We start from the raw sequence: 13,892 nt of genomic DNA on the forward strand, positions 1-13,892 counted from the left end.
AAGTCTTTATACACAGACCCCCCCCCCCAAGTTTTATTTTATGCAAATGTAATGGGTCAAATACAGACTGGGAAAAACATAAACAAAGTAGTCCACTTCTAAAACAGAAAATATAATTTTAAAAGCCCTAAAATGTTAGCAATGGTAAAATTTAAAATCTCAAATATATTATCTAGAGTTCAGTGAGCCTGCAGAAGAGGTCATACATGTCAAGAATATCTAAGACTCACATAAGCATTACAGGACTAAATAAAATAATAAGAAACAACAACAAAACCCATACATTTGATTTATTCCTGAGTGGAAGCTCACTACAATTAATACAAGCCGATGAGCATAACTGTCAGGTGTTTCCATCATTATAAAATGGCAGATGGTATCTGGAAAAGTAAGTTAAATTATTTATCAAACGATTCCAAATATCATCAAATTCAGTGCAGCCAGCCATTCAAACAGCTTCTAATAAATTATTTGATATGGCTCTAATGGAAAGCATGAGTTATTCAGAAGCATTTGCTATTAAGCAGCATCATACCAATGTTTTGAAATTCTACCCAGACACATCCCGAAGTGACATACTATGAGTCACACTACACATATATTATCCTGCTTTTTAAATATTATCAGCAACATCCAAGAATTTACGCAAATTAAGAAACAAGTAATTTTGTCAGTCATGTGTCATGATGGAGAACATGCAGATTTTTATTCTGCACAGCCTAAAAGCATTTTCTTTTTGTGCTGAATGAAAAAAAGGTGCCCACATCATTTACCACATCAACAGCTCATAAACCAAGGCTTCTCCAAAGCCTTAAACAATGCCTATATAGTACAAAGGCAACTTCCCAGTAATAACAGGTTGTACTGTATTGTTCAAGGCACATCCCTTCCCAAGGAAAACCTATTTCAAGATTAAAGTCAAAAAGCTTTTCTTCTATTAAAATGAGTGGACTCTTTGTAATTTCAAGAGACTATATGACACTGTTAATGGTGAAAGGACTCTAGCAAAAGTTGGGAGCAAACTGTCTCAAAATCAGGTTAAGGAACACGAGGCCAATGGGGACACAGAAGTGGGTAAATTATTTGAGACATTTATTTGATTAAAAAAAAGAAAACAAATAGTCTTCATAAGGTATTTATGCATTTTAAATTAATATGCTAATGTGCTATTAACCACATTCAAATAAATAGGAAATGTTAAGCAAATGCTTGTGAAGAATAAATTTCCAACTTATGAGAATAAAATCTAGCAATTATACTTAGAATGATGTCATGAAGCAGTCTGCTCTTTGGTCCAAAACATTAGCATGGTTTCTACCAGCTTCTAGAACTACAGATGTAACATGACTACAATCACCCACGGATGGATGTGAGGTGTACAGTGGCAGGACAAGAAGAAACACAAACAAAATTGCAACACAGGAAATTGCCATTAGATTAAGAAAAAAAATATAAATTCACCACAAAGGTGGTCAGACACTGGCACCACCACAACCACAGGGGACTATGGGATCTCCATCCTTGGAGATCAAAACTCACCTGGACAAAGTCTGAGCAACCTTATCCAACTGGACCTGCTTTGAGTGCGGGGACAGGACTAGATGACACCCAGAGGTCCTTTCCAATCTAAAATACTCTATGATTTGACACTTTTTTCTTAAAATTCCTTTCCCTATTGGAGAGACGCTTTTCCTTTTTCATTTACACTTCATGTACCCAAGTCTCCCATATATTTGTAATGGTTTTAAAATAAAAATCAGAATTTTCCTTTGTGAGCAATCATGATGAAATCATTGATACAAATGATATAATGTTACACATTTGGTGCAATAAGACCCGTTTATTTTATGGTAGTTCTGTCACCAGAATCAGCAGAGATACAGTAGCTAGAACAAAACCAGAGATTAATTTACAAAATAATAAACAGTACTGATCCTTGCAGCCCATTATCACTCCTTCCACCTGCATCACCCACATGTTGCAAGCATTCCATAGAGAAGAGACACGGCAGAAAATGAAGAGAATGACAGATCAAAAAGGCTCGAGTCACCCTATAAAAAGCATTGCACGAATCAGGTGTGCACGTACATTAGACCTTGCATCGTACGCTGAAAACACACTGCGAAGGACAAAAGCCGCGAGTACCTTTGTTCACGTGCTTCAGGGGTGACCTTAATGAAGATATAGTAAAAGCATCCCGTGTGTACCTGTGGATATTAACCGTCCCAGTTGCCTATACCACCGAAACAATTTTTTTCTCTCAAAAATGTTTTTTTTTTTTAAAAAAAACAACAAAACCACCACGAGGCCTCCAGAACCACTTTCTTCCCCACTCCTTAAATAAGAACTATGCTATTTTTAAGATGCATTGAGATGGGAAGCACATCTAAAAATAAGTTTGCTGGCGCTCAGCGGGCTAGTGTCTCTCCACACGCCCGTCACTGACAGGACAGCCGGCCCCGGTCCCTCTCCCCGCCGCGGGGCCGCCTCAGGCGGCCCCGCGGCGGGGAGAGGGGCCGGGGCGGCAGGTGGGGCGGCGGCTTTGTCTCCGATCGAGCGTGGAACGAAGGCGGCGGCGGAGCGGGCGACCGCCGGTTGGCGACCGGGCTCTGGGGAGAAGGCGAAGGCGGGGGGGGGGGGGCGCGGGCGGGCGGCTGAGGGGAAGGGGGACCCCCCCACACCTCACCGGCATCCCCGAAACTTTCTGCCGGGCCGCGAGAGGGAAGAGACGCCGCCGCAAGTCCCCGGAGCGGAGCCGGGGACCGCCGGGTGTCCCCGCCTCTCTTCGTTAACCGGGGCGAGGCCGAGCGCCGCCTCCAGCCGCCCGCCATCCGCCGGGGACGCGCCGCGCCTCAGCCGCCCGCTCCGCTCCCCTCCCCGCGCCGGCCGCCGCCCGCCCGCCCGCTCACTCACTCACTCACTCACCCGCGCCCGGCGAGCGCAGCCACCGGCGCCTCCTTCCCTCCCTCCTGTCAAGTTGACCCCCGGTCCCTCCCCCTTCCTCCTTCGGCTCCTTCTCGACCGCCGCAACCGGCCGGGCCCTCCCTCAGCGGCGCCTGGCGCCGCCCCGCTCTCACCTGCGTCCAGCCGCCGCGGAGGGAGAAGGCGGAGGCGGCTGCGGGCAGTTCCAGTCAGCGGCGAAATCGCGCCGCCCCGCCCGGAGGTCTCTGCGCGGGGCGGGGCGGGGCGGGGCGGGCGGTTCCTCCCTCCCTCCCCGCCGGGACGCCCCGAGAGGGGCGATGGGGCTGGGCTGTGAGGCGGGAATGGCGGTTGCCTTCTGCCCCTCAGGGAAACGCGGCCGCGACCCGGGCGTTCGCGGCGGGAAAGCCCACCGGCATCACCCCGCTCTGTGGGGAAGGGGGGGCAGGAGGCCGGAGAGGCTTCCCTCGGCAGCGGGGAGCGCTTGGGAACGGTCTCGGCGGTGTGTTACGCGATGCCGGTGCCGTTCTCCGCGAAGAGAGGCGGCAAGTGTCCCGGGTCGGATAAGCCCGCTCGGGAGGGGAGATGGTCGGTGTGCGAAACAAGAGAAATGGAGACTCTCCAAGGGTGTAAAATCGGGGATTTTCAGGGAAACGCGCGGTGCCGGTAGCACCTGGCAGCAGGGAGGTCTTAAACTGAAATCCTAGTTGGGGTGCGGGTCTAAAAAGAGACAGAAAGCAGAAGGAGAAGCTGCAGCGGCTGCTCTGTGCTCGGAAGGGAGCAGGAACACGGTTCCTGTGTGAGCCAGCGAGGAAATGGTGAAAGCTGGGGGTTTACGTCTGCAGTGACAGGTAGCTTGGAAGGTGACAGTATGTACGAAAGGAGTCAACCGGGAAAGACTTAAACCCATTCATGTTGGTTTAGATGATTTTTGAAAACACTGAGGAATACTGCTAGGAATACAGACGAGTTGTGAGAAGGTTGTTCTTATAAGGGTGTATGTGTTGGCTTGGGAAATAAGAAGTTTGTCAGCTGTAAGGTACTGAGATATATACCAACTTCTACTCAGCTTTAGGAAAATAGGCTTCTAAAAGCAGCTTGGTGTCCTTTTCCTACGAGAAACACACTGTTCCTTAAACGGCATAGCTGATGAGGCCTGGTCTCCTCAGGAGGGATGTTCTTTCTCTCCATATCCTTCCATTGAGTCTTCTGCATCTCTCCCTCCTGCCAAAGTCACCTGTAGTTTTTTTTTCTCCTGTGTGTATGCTGGGCTGGCATCCACGTGCAGAGCCGCCGGTCAAGAGATGTGTCATTAATCTTTCCAAATTAATAAGAGGGTCAAGTAAAACTGTGAAATTAGTGGTGATGTTAATTAGTGGATAGACTAATAGGGGTGTCTCTTCTACTTCTCTCTGAATTCTCATGAAATTTCAAACAATATAGTGTCTTTGACACTTCTATCCCAGTTCTCCACTTGACCTGTCAAACTGGCAAAGGCTTCAAAATTTTTAGGGGCGTACACTGACAGACACAATAACAAAATAATCACATAAGCCCCGCGTTGTTTAGGATTGATTCCAGGCTAAAACCAGACCATATATGACTCATGTTAGTTTGTCATCCATTATAAACCATATGCTATATTACAGTTAGACACCTCTGTGGCAACTAAATTATTGTGTGACATAAAACATATATAACTCATAGCAATTAGTTTTGAAATTAAAACTCTTGAATCTCAGAGAGTAATTATGAATGGGAATTCTTTATCCAACAAGGATGTATCTAACAGGGTGTCACAGGCTGATGAAAAAGTAGGTATTGTTGTCTATACATCATCCATACACCATCTGTGCTGCGCGTTACTGCCAGGCAGCACAGGCTCGTTAGGGGACAGTGGGGTAATAGACCTCCGCCTGCCTGTTAGTGCTGCTCAGCGTTCTGCAGTGCAAGCTCTTAAATATTTTGGGTTGATGTCAGAGCATTCAGAGTGGGGAAGTAGGAGACTGTTTTCTCAGCTGATTCACCATCAGCTAATTCAGTGCTTCAGCCTTCCCTAAAATCCCATCTTTGATGTTCTGTAGGAAAACTGTGTGATAAATACTTACACCTGAGAACTGGTATTCCCCTTACTGTGGGTTTGCATTTTCTGTTCCCTTTTCCTGATTAACCACTTTTACGGTGTTCCTCATTGCATCCCTCTACTCTGTACGAGAAGTAAATTGTTTGGGTCTGGAGCCATCTCATCTCCCCAGACCTGTATCTTGGGGATTATTTTATGAGAAAAATCAGCATCTTCATTTTAGACTTTGACCTTTATAATAATTAATTAATGAAGATAAGGTATAATTAGCAGAAATGGAAGGGTATTCTGAGGAGATATAGGAAAAGCGTTGTCATTAGCGCCTACGATGTCTTTGCAAGCTGTGCCATCTTGTAGGTTGAGACTAAGCTCTTGGAAAGCATCTTGGAATTTTATAGGGGTGTAAGGTTGCATGAGAACCCCAATTAAATCTCTACACATACAACTTTCAAAAGCCACTGGGATGCAAGAATTTAAAGGCTATATACACAATATTCATCTCTGAGAGTGAGTAGTGTGCGCAAGAAGTTAAATCTTGGCTGATTCCCTAGAGTACGCTAACCAATGCAGCTGAGCCGCTACAGGACTGATTGTGATTGTGCATGCTGGGACAAAATTTCTACCCTTTGGGGAAAAAAGAGGAGCAGAGGGGAAATTGTGACTTAGAAAGGATTGGGTGACCCTGCTTGTCCTCAGGGCAGCTAGACTTGTAATTACATTTAACTAGGATTTCTCTTAAAGCCACAGCTTAGATAGACTAAATCTGTTTTTCTGATGGTTTTAGAAATCAGTTATGAGAACCAGTGGCTTCCTGTAGAAGGCAACTCTATCCCACCTGTCCTTTGGGTGTGGAAGGAGGGGGCTATACCAATGTTATGCTTTATTTATCTATTACTATTTGAAATACTTGACTTACTTTCACACCAAGAATGTTTTAAAAGATTTTTGAAGGATATAGCTGGATGTTCGTGAGTTTAGCTCTTTTTTGTGTGTTAGAATGATTTCAGATGGGGTTAGAATGGTCTTATTTCAGGTATTGTTATTTTCATTGTTCACTTAATTAGGAAATCTCATTTCTCAAATGCAGATGTGCATCATCCAGGGATTTTTTTGCCATCCTGCCCATAAAACACAATCAGGTCTTTTTATGAACACAAAAATATGTTATAATTAAAGAACGAGAGGTGATTATTTTAGCATTTCAGCTATCAGGTGATCTATTCAGTAATTTGTTAAACTGTGGATCAAAACCTTGCTAGAACAAGTTGCTAGGAGGCAAGAGCAATCTAAGCTGAAGGACAGAAAGTGAATTAACAGGAACGTGATGTTGAAGGAGTGTGTAGTGATGAAGGACTAGAGGGTGTTGGCATATACACTTTTGAAAGAGTGAGTGAAATTAAGGGAAAGACTGTTGAGCAGGAAGAGTCTGTTAGAAGTGAGGAAACAGGGCACTGAAACAGACTGAGGGGCTCAGGAAGCTGGTTTGGAAAGAGATTGGAATGATAGGGAGGATGAAGGGAGACAGCTGAGCTGAGAAAAAAGAGTGTGCAGGGGAAGAAAAGGAATTAAAATGTGTTGAAGGAGAAACACTGAAGGAAGGTAAAGAAGAAGGTATTATGGGGTGACACTGCGAAAAAGTATTGAGTGGCTGAATGTGGGGACCAGAACAAAAGGGATGTTGAAGTGGAAAGTTGAAGGACATTGTAAAGGAGACAAGCTAATGTTGGAGGAACTACTGAACTGGAATCTGTGCAAGAAAGGTCACTGCATGGAAGAGGAAGGGAATGGAGTATCTGAACTCTTTGAGCCTTACTTTCTATTATTGATCTAATGACAGTGGCAGCTTTTTGTAATAGTAAGTAATGATACTTAAGTCCCTTGTGAGCAAATTAGAATACCTGTGTTCTTACGAGGATACTGAAGGCTGAATTTCCAGCCTGAAATGATTACTCACAAGGTGTGCATGCTGGCTGAAGGGCTGGGAGCTGGGCTGTCATTTAATAAAGTGGCCTGCACACTTCTAAAGATCACAGAATTTGTCTGGAAGCTCTCCATAAAGCTCAGTATATTTTAGAGTAGGAAGTTGGGGGTTTTTAACATTTTATCTCTGCATCTTTTGGCTTTTAAAATGCCTATTTGGATGACTTAACAGGTATTCGGAAGCCACACATAACAGAAATTTTATAGCACAACTTTTAATGGGAAGGAATTTTGTACACTGACAAAAAGAGAGTGATAAGCTATTGCAGTTTGGGTTCCTTTGGTTTCTTCATTTCTCAGTTTCCAAGGAAATGAGGAAACATGCTTGAAATGAATGTCTGGAAAACTCATTCAGAGTTGCAACTGATAATTTATCAGTTAGATGAAATTAATAACAAATACTTTTCCTAGTTTGGGCATTTTGGTACACCTAAGAGCAGAATACTGTTACAGTGTCTTTTGGAAGAGAGAGCAACCTTAACAGCAGCTAACATGGCTTGAAGTCCCCAACTTTTCTGCTCCTTTCCACTGCTTCAGTTAATGGCTTAGTGACAACGAAGGACAAAGGAAACCTTCAGAAAATTTCAAAATTATAAAATTCAAATTATTTGATATGATGACAGGAAGAAGGCATTAAGCACCTTTCTGCTTGACACTTCCCTGCTTTTTCAAAGTATACAGGGTACAAGCGCTCTTCAGCTGTTGCATTACATTTACTTACACTTTGGTAACACTCAAACATAAACTCTTTTTGCTCAGTTGTGACAAGTTCTGTCAAATATGTGATTTTGCAAACTCCTTTTCCGGTGTTAACAAATGCTACATTAGCAGAGACATAAAAGAGGAAGTTGTTATTGCTAAGAACTGACACTTCCTTTCTCTCCTGACATTGAGAACTATTTTTAAGTAAAGTGTAAATACCTAAGATTACATCATTTTGTATTAGGCAGAGCTTGCCCATTTCTTTTAATTTAGGACGATCCAAGAAAATCCTGTTTCCATTCACTGAAGGCCAGGATCATGGAAATGCATGAAAATGACATTCTTAAATACAGTCTCGGTTATTTCTAGTGATTGGAACGAATCTTACCTTTTAAAAATTTGCATTTCCTTTGCAGAGTCTTTAGTCTAGAAGTGTCTTAATTCAACGATGAGATTTCAGGCAGAACTTTGACAACTACTAACTCATCAGATTTGTGAACTGACCTCTGCCAGTTTCTGTTAGTTGGGCTAAGTGTGGACAGATTGAATGGGAGGTGATGGTGGAGCTGACACTTCATCTGTCAGAAGTGAGGAGAGGGGGATATGTTTGATGACTTCAGGACACCACCTGGAAAACATGCCACATGGAGATTCATCTTTTGGGGAATAATGGAGGAAATGCATTTTGATGACGGCCTTCATCAGTTCATGGAGGGAGGCACTGTCTTGAGGTACTTATGTTCACCATCCCTCAGACGTCTGCTCACCCTTCAGATGCCTTCCACAAACTCTGCTTGCTATGCACTTGTATCTAATTATACCGATTTTTCAGGCAGGGGAACCAAAAGGTAGACATTGGTTACCAAAGTCTAAATAAATACAACTGTTTGTCCCATCTAAAGGACTCAAGCATGCAGTGTGTTTCTCTGTGGCTTCTTGCCTTTCCTTGTCATTTTTACCGGCGGAAAGGGGGTGCAAAAAGGCAGTGTTTTTTGACACTTTGCACAAGCAACTTCTCCAATAGCATGATTTGATTCAGAGCAATTGTGAATAGGGTCATAGCTGATTGGGAAATAAGCCTTAATGAAATAATTGTAGTTGTTTAACAGGAACTACAATACTAGACCAAGCACTGAAATTATATTCCCCGCATTAGAACATTTCACGAAGCATAAGGAAGAAGATGTTACTTGCTAAATGTGTACTACACCAGCTTCATCTATGTGCTGCTTCTCTGATCTGCGCTGACAGGTGAATGACATTGCTGTGTCTTCAACAAGACATATGGGACTCTAACTTTAGTATGCTTGCTCGGATTTGTGTGTAGCAGCATCACCAAGGTAATGACACACAAATGCAGTGTGTTTTTACTTGTTAAGATTTTGGAGACAACAGAGACCCTAATTTTAGAACTAAGACTTCTCATGCTCACCTGGAGACTCTGTCAAGAGTGGTAATAAGCCTAGTGTGTGTTAACACATGGGCTCTTTGAAACTCACAGAAACAGCCGCTATCTCTGACTGTTACTAAGTCTCATATCAAATGTTCTGCTGTCTCAGTAGTGCGAGGGCTGGCTGGATATTACTGCATAATGAGTCAAATAGCAAATAAGAGACCTTTCTCACTTACATTTCACAGCATATACGGCTTGATTTTCAAAGGTATTACATCCATGGAAACTGAATTTCTCCAAAGTGGGAGGTGAGACCTTTTTTAATGAATTAGTGATCTTAGTAGAAAATGTTGGACTGAGGTGACACATGCTGAAGTAGGGACTACTTGAGGAAGAGTGGCGGAGAAGGTAACTGTATGTGTGTGCTGCTCATATAAAACTAGTTTCCTTTGCTGCTTGAAACATCATCACATTTCTAGAAACTCTAGAAAGAAAATAGATATAATTAGACCCTGTTTTCACGTCTGTGCTTAGAATCCAGGTGACTTAAGAAACTGTCCCTTTGCTTACATTTTTTTTCTATTTATTATGAATGATGAAACTGTTTTGCAAGCAATAAACAGGAGAGGCTTTTCACTTCCGGGCAAGACACTTATCCCAATAAATCAGTTGGACAAACAGGCGAAAGTTGGAAAAGTAGCATAAAGCGGACAGCCCTAGACCCTGATTTTGTTGAAATATGTTGGTTGCATGTATCATGGGCATGTGCATGTATGCATGCACAGGCACAGCCCTATGTATTTTCAGCCTTTTTTGCTAACTGCGCTGGTGGTGAGCTGTAACACAGAGGAACAGACCCTCCTTTGCACTCTGGAGTCCTCTGGGCTGGAAGGAAGGTGAAGGCCTACTACAGTCTGCTTCAGCAACTGCTATAGCCTTTGTTTCTCATTTATGTGGGTGGAAAATCAATTCTACAGCCCCCTCTGTCCTACTGCCTCCTGTTCCTCTACATCCCTCTGTTGTAAAGGAATTATCTCCTTACACAGTACCTTTCAGTATAAAACAGATAGCAGTGAATCTCACTTTTGCTAAGTGTGTGCTAGTGACTGTAAGTGCAAGGATGAAGCAGTACAAATCAACAGGCAGTGGTTTAACCTTTATGAACAGGTAAAGATAGGCAGGACTGCACATGCTTCCTGGACCTCTAGACTTAGAAATTGTCACAAATTCCCATTTCTTGTTCTTTCAGACCCAAACATGCAGCAGAAGTTTCTAGGCTGCCTTTCTGATGTCATTTAATTCTATACCTGAAGTCACCATATGATGCACAGGGCTGTAATAATCTCATGCTCTCTGTTGCTTAAGTTCATTTTGCATAAATGCCTAGTGTGTCACCATCCTAAATTGAAACTGGTTATTATCAAAGGCTCTTGTTTTGTTACGCAGTACAATCTTTGTTATAGGAGTCATAGTTTTTAGGGCTATTGACAGAAAATACAAACCTAAAAACTCATGAGTATGTTTAGATAGATTAAAAGTGATGAGTTTTTTTTAAACAAGGGGGTAGGGCAGCTTCCTTTAAACATGTTTTTGTTTATGGGATAAAATCAATACTTAACAATAGTTACCTTTTTCATTCCACAGCCTCCTTAAAGAAGAATTTGAAGTTGTCCCTAATTGCACGGTAGACGCTCTGAGTGGGATTCAGCTGCCTCAGCACAGATGTCTGGTACCCTTTGAGATGCCCTGGGGCAGCTTAGACATCTGCCTGGGGTTGGCAGATACAGGTGGGGATCTCTGGGGGCACCTGCTGTCCCAGAGACCGTACCTGGACTTCTCAAATGGCACTAGACACCTATGCTTAGACAGCTGAATTTCCCCCTTTCTGGCAAGGACTTGCTTGCCAGAATTCCCCTGGTACACGTTTCTAGGCTTTAGAAGTCCTGATGCTCATTTTGGGTTTAATTTTAGTAGGAGTTTGCTCAGCAGTGTATAGAGGTTCCATTGCTGTCCGCTGTTGTCCTCTTTTCAAGTGACTACTAGTTTAATGCCTGTCTGCTTGATGAAAATAAGTGTGTTTGGGGAAGGATCTGAATCTTTAACACAAGGAATTTTGTTTAATTTAGTTTTTTGTCCAGAGCTATGCCCTTAAGAAGCAAGTATTTAAATCTGCGTTAAGATTTAATTTGTATGACTGAAAATTCAGACTAATTTCATCAGTTTCAGAAGCATCATTTCAGATATTCAGCAATATGAGCGAGTGCAGAATTAATACATAAATTCATACAGTAATTAAGGTACAATAATCTATATAAAGATATAATTTAATCCCCAATTTATGCCCTCTGTCATAATGATAAGGACAAATGCTTCTGCTGTCAGAAATAATTATATTATTACAATTTTGGATCCATTGGTTTTGTGTCACAGTATTCTTTCAAGAACTGGTTATTTTATACCCCCTTGTATTGAAGTCCATTTGACAACATATTTATCACTGCATCAATATAATTTTCCATTTCTACTAGAAATTTGGAACCAATATTGGTGTATCCCGAGGTGCCTGATTGCAGCAGAGCCGTCAAAGGTGTTTGCAAGTGCATCTAGTCCCTGTCTCAAGGGTGAAGTGATCTAATGGTTTGCTGCTCCCAAAAGGAAGAAGACTCTGCCTTGTCCCCCATTTTTCTCCCCTCCAAGATCCGGGTTGCACATTTCTGTTACTAAACCTTATGCCAGCTGTGTAGTCACTGAACTCCGCACAAGCTCCTTTAATTCACCAACCTGATAGAAAACTAGTCCATCAAAAAAATGAGTCATTTTCTGGTGGGTTAACAGTTTGAATTGGCTCCCAAAAAGGTTGGACAAATGCCAGAGCTAAGAAATGGGGTCATATAGGTGGGCATTGAAGAGAGGCAGAGAAAGAAGAGTGGGGAAGCAATGAGAGCAAGACATTCCACTTTGGTAAATCATGATAAAGTCAGCTGCTTGTATAACCACAACCAGAATTCACAACTGGAAGAGTACTTGGAAATGGGGGTATTGCTGTTACCCTTAGCTCTGTAGATCTCAAGGCCAAACTATGTGCTGGGCCATGGATTTAATGAGCAGTTAGTATGGATCTGTGCAGAACCAGATCCCCTAAAGGAGCCAGTTAAGGTATATATTTAGTCAGATTTCATGTGGTCACTGCTGGATTAACAAAGTCATGAGATACCGCTTCTTACGCCAGCCTGAGTATTCGGCATGCTGCTTTCTGTGCAAGTTTGTTTGCATTTACCTGTCACTTGGCTTCCATATAGATTGCCAGGTGCCAGCCTTGTTGCATAATGCAACTTTCTGGTGTGATTGGTTCAGCTTTTTGCTACCAAAAAACCAAGGCTAGCACTTTGACCAACTGAAGGGATATTTCAGAGCTCAGATTGAAAGTATGAATATAGGTTTTCTGTACACAAAATACTTGCTTTTTAAAACTAAAGGCAGCACACAAATATGTCATGCAACAAAATATTTCTGGGCACTGAAAACCTGTGAAATAGGTGTGATGCTTTGAGCGGATCAGTAATTAAGAGATATACTGCTCTGTGTTATTCATAAATCTTCCTAATTGCAGGAGGAACTTAGGCAAATACATTTCATATGTGGTTTGAGGGTCTTGGCATTATAAAAATCTGGCATTTTTTGTATCCTGAGAGCAAAGTCTGGGTCTAAAAGGTCCAAACATAAATATGCTCAGTTTAGCACGCTCAGGAAAATCAAGGATGAGTCAATTCTAAAGGGATTTCAATCAGCGGTGCCAGAAAGTCTAGATAGTTCAAAGCTGAACCCTAGATAGCTAAATTTACCAGTGTGTGGGGGGGTTTATATCCCAGAATACCAAGACTAAAAGTCCTTTTATGTTAGATTATGAACTGTTTACTGGGGACACTGTAACTTTAAGCATATTTATAGTTTAAGTATTTGTGGAAATGCTAATAATGACTTTTTTTTTTTCCATTTTATTTCTTCTTGATTTCTGCTTTCTGAAACCATGAGCAATATTTCTTTGAGATACCAAGATGCTGGCTCACAAAATGTCCTGACCCAGTTCTGAGCCCACTTTTCTAAAGAACTTGGTCTGTCCACCCACAATAACTGAGGACATGGGTTTGGAAACAAAATTTTAGAAATTGCCTTGATTAATCATTTAATAAATTAGGAGGAAATTAACTACTTGCTCGTGGTGGCTTCACAAATAATTCCATGATTTCTCAAACACTGAATATAATCTAAGAAAAACCAAAAGCTTCCATACACTTACTAAATTAACACATAAAAATAATGTCATAATATGCAGCTTTCTCAGCTGTTTTGAAAGGAAGCCAATATGCTTTTTGAAACTTGTCTTAAACTTTTCATAACTTTTTTATTTTAAAGCTTCTGAGCTGAACTGTGCATTCAATGATTTGTGCTTTAGTAGAAGCCCAGGAGTATATACCTGCCTTTTGGAGGATTCTCTTAGCTGTCTCTTCATTAGAAAAATGTAATTCCCAATATTGATGAACAATACATACTATAATGCATATCTGCTTTCAAACAAACTTTGTCAATAAAACCTCATACTTTATAAAAACTTTCTGCTTACTGTGTTACTAATACAATCTTAAAATATTAATACTGAAAGGAACCTTATTTGTATGTGGCTGCTTATTTACTATTTGCATTTCACTAGGTTACATGATGAAAGAAAATGTTTTTCAGTCTGTTTCCAGGGATCTTGTATGAATACTCACTTTTAATTGTGATATAATAGACGAATACTTGAATTTAAAAAAAAAA

The 13,892-nt window shown here is 41.9% G+C and overlaps 1 protein-coding gene across 2 annotated transcripts in view; it reads right to left on the bottom strand.

Annotated features, from left to right (window-relative positions):
• FRY (FRY microtubule binding protein) overlaps nucleotides 1-2,995 on the bottom strand; it is a 251,433-nt gene extending 248,438 nt beyond the window's left edge. The window contains exon 1 of one of the 2 annotated variants that reach the window (XM_030042562.2): nucleotides 2,926-2,995. The gene's annotated coding sequence lies outside the window, so the exon portion shown is untranslated. Of the gene's footprint in view, nucleotides 1-1,962; nucleotides 2,185-2,925 lie in introns of those variants that run through there. The other variant, XM_030042563.2, reaches the window with a different exon arrangement.
• Nucleotides 2,996-13,892: the final 10,897 nt, after the last annotated feature.

This window comes from Aquila chrysaetos, chromosome 19 (assembly GCF_900496995.4).
Source record: "Aquila chrysaetos chrysaetos chromosome 19, bAquChr1.4, whole genome shotgun sequence".
Classification (NCBI taxonomy): Eukaryota; Metazoa; Chordata; class Aves; order Accipitriformes; family Accipitridae; genus Aquila; species Aquila chrysaetos.